Raw genomic sequence first — 7,500 nt, forward strand, 5'->3', positions numbered from 1 at the left:
AAATATTAGAGATTTTGTAAAAATCCCCCGAACTTGGCCTTAAAGCTTCATGATACAAAAATAGTGATCATAATACTTGTGGAAAAACAATCATAATTTTTGAACATCATAGGAGAGCCAAAAAGGAATCTGGAAATGAAACATCTTAACCGACTCTAAAAAGTTCATGATGTCTATTGTGACCTTTGACTGATTTCTCTAAAAAGTTGAAACCTTACACTGCCATGGACACAAATTTGTACTTCTGTACCTCCATGGAGCAATAAGGAAAAAATAATCTCCCATAGAACAGGGCACCATAGATGCTGATAAGAATCTAAGTTTAGTGAAATGTGATGCCATCGCCAATTACGCGACAATGGATAGAAATTCTCATGAATATTAGATTTCGAGAGAGAGAGAGAGAGAGAGAGAGAGAGAGAGAGAGAGAGAGAGAGTCTTTTGTAGTTGTAAATTTGACGCTTTCCCTTTGTATATCCAGACTGAATTAATAATAGATAAATCGGGAAAACTCCATAGCATGAGAGAGAGAGAGAGAAGAGAGAGAGAGAGAGAGAGAGAGAGAGAAATCATGGTCTTTTTATTCATCGCTGTATGTTACTACCTTGTTTTATTATCATTATTTACTATTTCTCTGTTATTTCTACCTTTCTCTCATCGACAAAAAAGGCGATATTTTTTATTATGTGGCTAACACAGAAGAACATTACACATTCTTAATGTACTAGAAATCTTTGGTTGTTAATTCTTTTGTATCTGTCTCTATATTTTTCTGTTCCCTACTTCGTTCTTGCCTTTCCATAATTACCATCTATCCTTTATGCATCTCCTTCGCCCATTATCTCAGTTTCTCCCTCTATTCACCTTGTTATTCTTATATTCTTGCCCATATTCGCCATTTTTCCTCCTTGTATCTCCTCTTTAATTTTTTTTTTCTTTTCTACTTCCTACCTATTCTCCATGCATTAATTTTATCACACCATTCCTTTCTTCCTTTGTTCTCCCTATTCCGCTGTTAACCCCTTCTTCATTCCTCGTCTCCTCTCGTTCCATCCCTTTACCCCTTTCAAGTAGCGTGGGAAAGAGAAACCCGGGCACAGGAACGAGAGAGAGAGAGAGAGAGAGAGAGAGAGAGCGTGTGTTCTCTCTACCCATCGATTCATTAGCAAAACAAAGACACTTCTAATTAGGCCCTGATTACTCTTGCCAACGAGTGATCACTCATTTAACCCCTTCATAATTAGGTTTATTAAGTTTATTTTCCTTATACACCCTACTAGCGATCGTCGGAAGGTCTCACTCACTCAGCATGTCTCTCTCTCTCTCTCTCTCTCTCTCTCTCTCTCTCTCTCTCTCTCACTCAAAATATGACACTGACGCATGAAGCTTTTTTTTTCTTGACTGGGTATAAGATCGGGGTCTTTTCAAATCCCACTAAACGAATAGGTTCCGATGTCTTTTAAGAAAAAAAAAGAAGATTATGATTAGTTGCTTTGCATATGGGACCTTTGCAAAGAGAGAGAGAGAGAGAGAGAGAGAGAGAGAGAGGTGAGGTTCGGTGACGTCACACGCAGCAGCAGCATCTACCAATCTGACAGCTGCCTGGCTGTGATTGGTCGTCGAGATGATAGGAGCTTTTGTTCCGTCAGGAGACAGAAAGTTAAGAAAGAAATCGAGGAGGGAAGGGAAGATGGAGGAAGAGAAGAGGATTGATACGAAAGATCAACGGAGAAAGAATGCATAGAAGGATAAATATTTCCATCACTAATATTTGGTTTCGAATCTGGCAGGTCCTTCGTTGCCCAGTTTTTCCGGGCTTCGTGAAGTCAAGAAGTATAGCTGAAATATCAGCTTTCAAATCAGGTTTCAAATTAATCTTCAACTCGGATTTGCCGACTGAAGTTTTGAAAAAATATAATCCTCTTTGATTTCCAAAAATCAAAAGTTATAAGTACATTTAAATTGATTTCGTCTCGGGGAGAGAAAAGTGTTTAATTTTAAGATTCTACATTTTTAAACCATGACAGAAACACATGACCGTACACGTACTTAGATACACAACATATGCACCCACCCACCCATATATATATATATATATATATATATATATATATATATATATATATATATATATATATATATATATATATATACATATACATACATACATACATACATACATACTACATACATACATACATACATACATTAAGCCCTTATATAAAGGCTATACCCGTACACCTGCGCACGCGCATAGCAACTTCGTACAATATAAATTCGCATTTCTTTACAACCGAACTACACCGAAAAGTTTGATCATTTGAAAATGATCTTGTAAGAGAGAGAGAGAGAGAGAGAGGAGAGAGAGAGAGAGAGAGAGAGAGAAACTCCCCCCAGAAAAATTGATGTACGCATTGCATGCATAATACATCACTATGACATTTCCAGTCCCGCGTCCGTCGTACCTCTCTGCAATCATTTATGGCATACATAAGCAAATGCCGAAGTCTCTCTCATTCTTTCTCTCTGTCTCTGTCTCTCTCTGTCTCTCGGAGGATACTACGACAGGAGCGAGAACGGTCTGCAGTTCGGGTTCATGACTGGTCAGGGTGACAGGTAGACACAGACGGACAGGTATAGAATGACAGGGACGCTCAGCAAACAGTAGTCAAATAAGGCTGAGGGTAAATTACAACAATCACAAAAGAAGACAGTTATAGTTGTGGGTAGGGATAAAAGAAAATGGGATTGAATGCAAGTTTATTTAAACATAACGACGATCGATAAAGTCTATTATTTCTCAAAACCATTGCAGTCTTTTAAATATAAATAAATAAATAAATAAATTGTGGAGGTCAAGGAGACGTCATGGAGTTGAAAAAAAGTGCATCGGTTATAAGCGAAATGAAAATTGGATTATTTAATCACTTAAGTTTTACAGTAGTTATATATTTACTTAAGTGCTTTTTTTTTAAACTAAAATTTCAAAAAGAAGGGAAAAGATAACGAAGGAAAATAGAAAATTAATTTAGATATATCAAAAAGGATCGAAATTAATCTAAATCCTATGTTCAAAGACACGTTAGAAAAATAAAGCAGGAAAAATAGGAAAATAAAATAAAATATTAAATGAAAACAGGGAGAAGGAAAATGAATTAAAAGATACCGAATGAGAGCAGACAAAACAAAACTCGAATTAAGATACTGAACGAAAAAAAGACAGAAAATGAATTCAATTATCACACGAAAACATAACAATGAATTTGGAATTCAGATATGAAAACAAAACGAATGGAAATGAACTTAATACATAGAATATTAAAAACTGCCAAAGACAAATCAATTCTGGAAGGGAAAATACGAATATGGAAAATGAATTAAGACACACCAATCAGTGAAATGTCTTTCTAAAATTTGTATGTCTCACAACCCGGTCTTTATCTCAAGGTCCTCGTAATGACCCACCCACAGGTTTTACTGCAATTATTTCTACTAACGAATATCCCATTCTCATTAGTCGGAAAACGAGGTTTCATTTAGTTTAAGGACACCAAGCAATGTATTACAGAAAATAATAGAGGTTCTTTTCATAAGGTAAATGTGCACAACTTTCCAACAAGGGGGTATATATCAATGAGAGGACTTTCTCTCTCTTCCTGAAAGTCTTTGGATAATTTCACCGATATATACATATATTATTATAATAATATATAATATATATATGTATATATATATATATATATATATATATTATATATATATATATTATATATAATACGATACATAAATATTCCAGTTTTTTTTAAATATAAAAACCGCAAAAAGAACGTGTACGTCAGTATGACTGACATTCCAGAGAGAGAGAGAGAGAGAGAGGAGAGAGAGAGAGAGAGAGAGAGAGAGAGAGAGAGAGAGAGAGCTTACCATTCTTTTCTTTCTCCCCCACCCCTTCCCCTCCTCCTCCCTCCCTCTTTCCTTCCGTCCTTCCCCTCTTCTGCTGACTCCATATTCACTTTATCACTCTCCTCTTCCGGCCTTGTTGCAAAGAACAATTAGAAATCAGGCTCGGCCGATCATCAGGAGATGTTGAGCTTTGCAATCTTACGTAGGCAGAAAATAATAATAAAAAAGGGGAGGCGGGGGTCGTGGGGAAGAGTGGGGGAGGGTGCTGATGATAAATGGGGGGAAGGGGGAAGGGAAAGGGGGGGGGGGTTAGGGGTGATGATAGATTTAGAAAGACCCTATTATATCTGGCCCTTATTATCGTCTCAGTTCCGAATCATTACCTGTCACAGTCTTTGAGTGACTCGGTGACTGGGGTTGCTCAGTCGTATCAAGCCGAAAAGGTCTTTATTCAAACGCTCTGGCATCGTGGTGGTCTTCTGGAGAGAGAGAGAGAGAGAGAGAGAGAGAGAGAGAGAGAGAGAGAGAGAGAATTCTGCAGTTATCAGCAGGGGAAACAAATGCATTATTCTTTTTAAAAAGCATAAAGCTTGTCACACAATCTTCTGTCATTATTATCAATACGAATTTTAACTTATTTTCACCATCACCCCCTTTTTATTTTCCGTAAGTAATCTGTCTGTTGTATATTTATATCTGTTCTTTTCTTTCCCAAAGCTATAATAATACCCATGCTAGCCTGTGATAATCATTTACCTCTGCTATATCGACCGATATTTCCATTTCTTTTACACTTGTTAGCATCCCCGAGGTTGTACCACTGGAACCACCAAATTTCAAGCGAAGAAAAGATAATATACAAGATTAATTAGCTGAATTCTGTCATTTTATTCAACAGAGTAATAATAATAATAATAATAATAATAATAATAATAATAATAATATGGATGCCGGGTACCAACTCAAGAAAAGAGGCAACAGAATCAACCATCTGATGTTCATGGACGACATCAAGCTGTATGGTAAGAGCATCAAGGAAATAGATACCCTAATCAAGACTGTAAGGATTGTATCTGGGGACATCAGGATGGAGTTTGGAATAGAAAAATGCGCCTTAGTCAACATACAAAAAAGGCAAAGTAACGAGAACTGAAGGGATAAAGCTACCAGATGGGAGCAACATCAAACACATAGATGAGACAGGATACAAATACCTGGGAATAATGGAAGGAGGAGATATAAAACACCAAGAGATGAAGGACACGATTAGGAAAGAATATATGCAGAGACTCAAGGCGATACTCAAGTCAAAACTCAACGCCGGAAATATGATAAAAGCCATAAACACATGGGCAGTGCCAGTAATCGATACAGTGCAGGAATAGTGGAATGGACGAAGGCAGAACTCCGCAGCATACGATCAGAAAACCAGGAAACATATGACAATACACAAAGCACTACACCCAAGACCAAATACGGACAGACTATACATAACACGAAAGGAAGGAGGGGAGAGGACTACTAAGTATAGAGGACTGCGTTAACATCGAGAAGAGAGCACTGGGGGCAATATCTGAAAACCAGTGAAGACGAGTGGCTAAAGAGTGCATGGGAAGAAGGACTAATAAAAGTAGACGAAGATCCAGAAATATACAGAGACAGGAGAAAGACAGAAAGAACAGAGGACTGGCACAACAAACCAATGCACGGACAATACATGAGACAGACTAAAGAACTAGCCAGCGATGACAATTGACAATGGCTACAGAGGGGAGAGCTAAAGAAGGAAACTGAAGGAATGATAACAGCGGCACAAGATCAGGCGCCTAAGAACCAGATATGTTCAAAGTACGATAGACGGAAATAACATCTCTCCATATGTAGGAAGTGCAATATGAAAAATGAAACCATAAACCACATAGCAAGTGAATGCCCGGCACTTGCACAGAACCAGTACAAAAAGAGGCATGATTCAGTGGGAAAAGCCCTCCACTGGAGCCTGTGCAAGAAACATCAGCTACCTTGCAGTAATAAGTTGTACGAGCACCAACCTGAGGGAGTAATAGAAAACGATCAGGCAAAGATCCTCTGGGACTATGGTATCAGAACGGATAGGGTGATACGTGCAAACAGACCAGACGTGACGTTGATTGACAAAGTCAAGAAGAAAGTATCACTCATTGATGTCGCAATACCATGGGACACCAGAGTTCAAGAGAAAGAGAGGGAAAAAATGGATAAGTATCAAGATCTGAAAATAGAAATAAGAAGGATATGGGATATGCCAGTGGAAATCGTACCCATAATCAGAGGAGCACTAGGCACGATCCCAAGATCCCTGAAAAGGAATCTAGAAAAACTAGAGGCTGAAGTAGCTCCAGGACTCATGCAGAAGAGTGTGATCCTAGAAACGGCACACATAGTAAGAAGAGTGATGGACTCCTAAGGAGGCAGGATGAACAACCCGGAACCCCACACTATAAATACCACCCAGTCGAATTGGAGGACTGTGATAGAGCAAAAAAAAAAAATAAATAAAATAATAATAAACACTAGGAGGCACGATTCCAATATCCCTGAAAAGGAATCTGGAAAAACTACTAAAGGCTGAAGTAGCTCCAGGACTCATGCAAAAGAGTGTGCTCCTAGAAACAGCGCACAAAGTAAGGAAAGTGATGGACTCCTAAGGAGGCAGGATGCAACCCGGAACCCCACACTATAAATACCACCCAGTCGAATAATAATAATAATAATAATAATAATAATAATAATAATAATAATAACTACAGTAGCGTAAAATTAATTTGACTGATTTTCAGCTAGAGACCTAAGGTCTATGCAAAGGTATGTTCTTCACTGGTATAATCAACAAATTTTCAAAATAAATTTCTCACCACTGTGCCACTGTCATTCCTTGTAATATATACCTCCTAAAAGTAAGTATATCCAAGTACCCCCATTCACGTATACACTTCATTAGTATAATCGCATTTGCAAAGTGGAATTCTTACCATCCAGCCACAGGGGCAACACCAGACACGACGATTCCACCCTGGTATTTCGCGCCGTACACAGTAATTGCAAAAGTCACCGCCAGAGGGCAGATGGCGCTGCGGGCCGACCGACCCCCTACGATTTCCGTGGCGTTTTATGTTATCCGCCGTTAGCATACAAATTCCTCATATGTCTGGCCATCCACTCTTTTTTTACTGCACTGTAAGTTCAACTCCCTAAATGAAAAGGAATTTTTTTTTTCCTGTTGGAAGAAAGGAAAAATATATATACATATGTCTTGGTACCCTGTGTTTCTGGGTACTATGTTTTTCTATATGATTCATTCTTGTAACTAACATTTTTTTTTTGTTACTCTTGGCAAGGGCTTTGAAAATAAACCTGTCATATTTAGTGGGCTTTCCTTTGCCCTCGTTGAAAGGATTCGTTTCTTTTTCCGTTATAGCCAGTTTACGAACATGATTTAATTAACGGTGAGATCGGTCAAAATTATCATCTAATTAATAAAATAATTTAGCAACTGGCTGTGTGATTATTAGCAGGATAAAGAAAAATAGACTTTCGATTCACTGGTTAAAATCATAA

At 38.0% G+C, this 7,500-nt stretch overlaps 1 long non-coding RNA gene across 1 annotated transcript in view; it reads right to left on the reverse strand.

Annotated features, from left to right (window-relative positions):
* The window catches only part of LOC135214626 (uncharacterized), a 441,347-nt gene that overhangs the window by 3,715 nt on the left and 430,132 nt on the right, over nucleotides 1-7,500 (reverse strand). The window lies entirely within an intron of this gene.

This window comes from Macrobrachium nipponense, chromosome 46 (genome assembly GCF_015104395.2).
Source record: "Macrobrachium nipponense isolate FS-2020 chromosome 46, ASM1510439v2, whole genome shotgun sequence".
Taxonomy (NCBI): Eukaryota; Metazoa; Arthropoda; class Malacostraca; order Decapoda; family Palaemonidae; genus Macrobrachium; species Macrobrachium nipponense.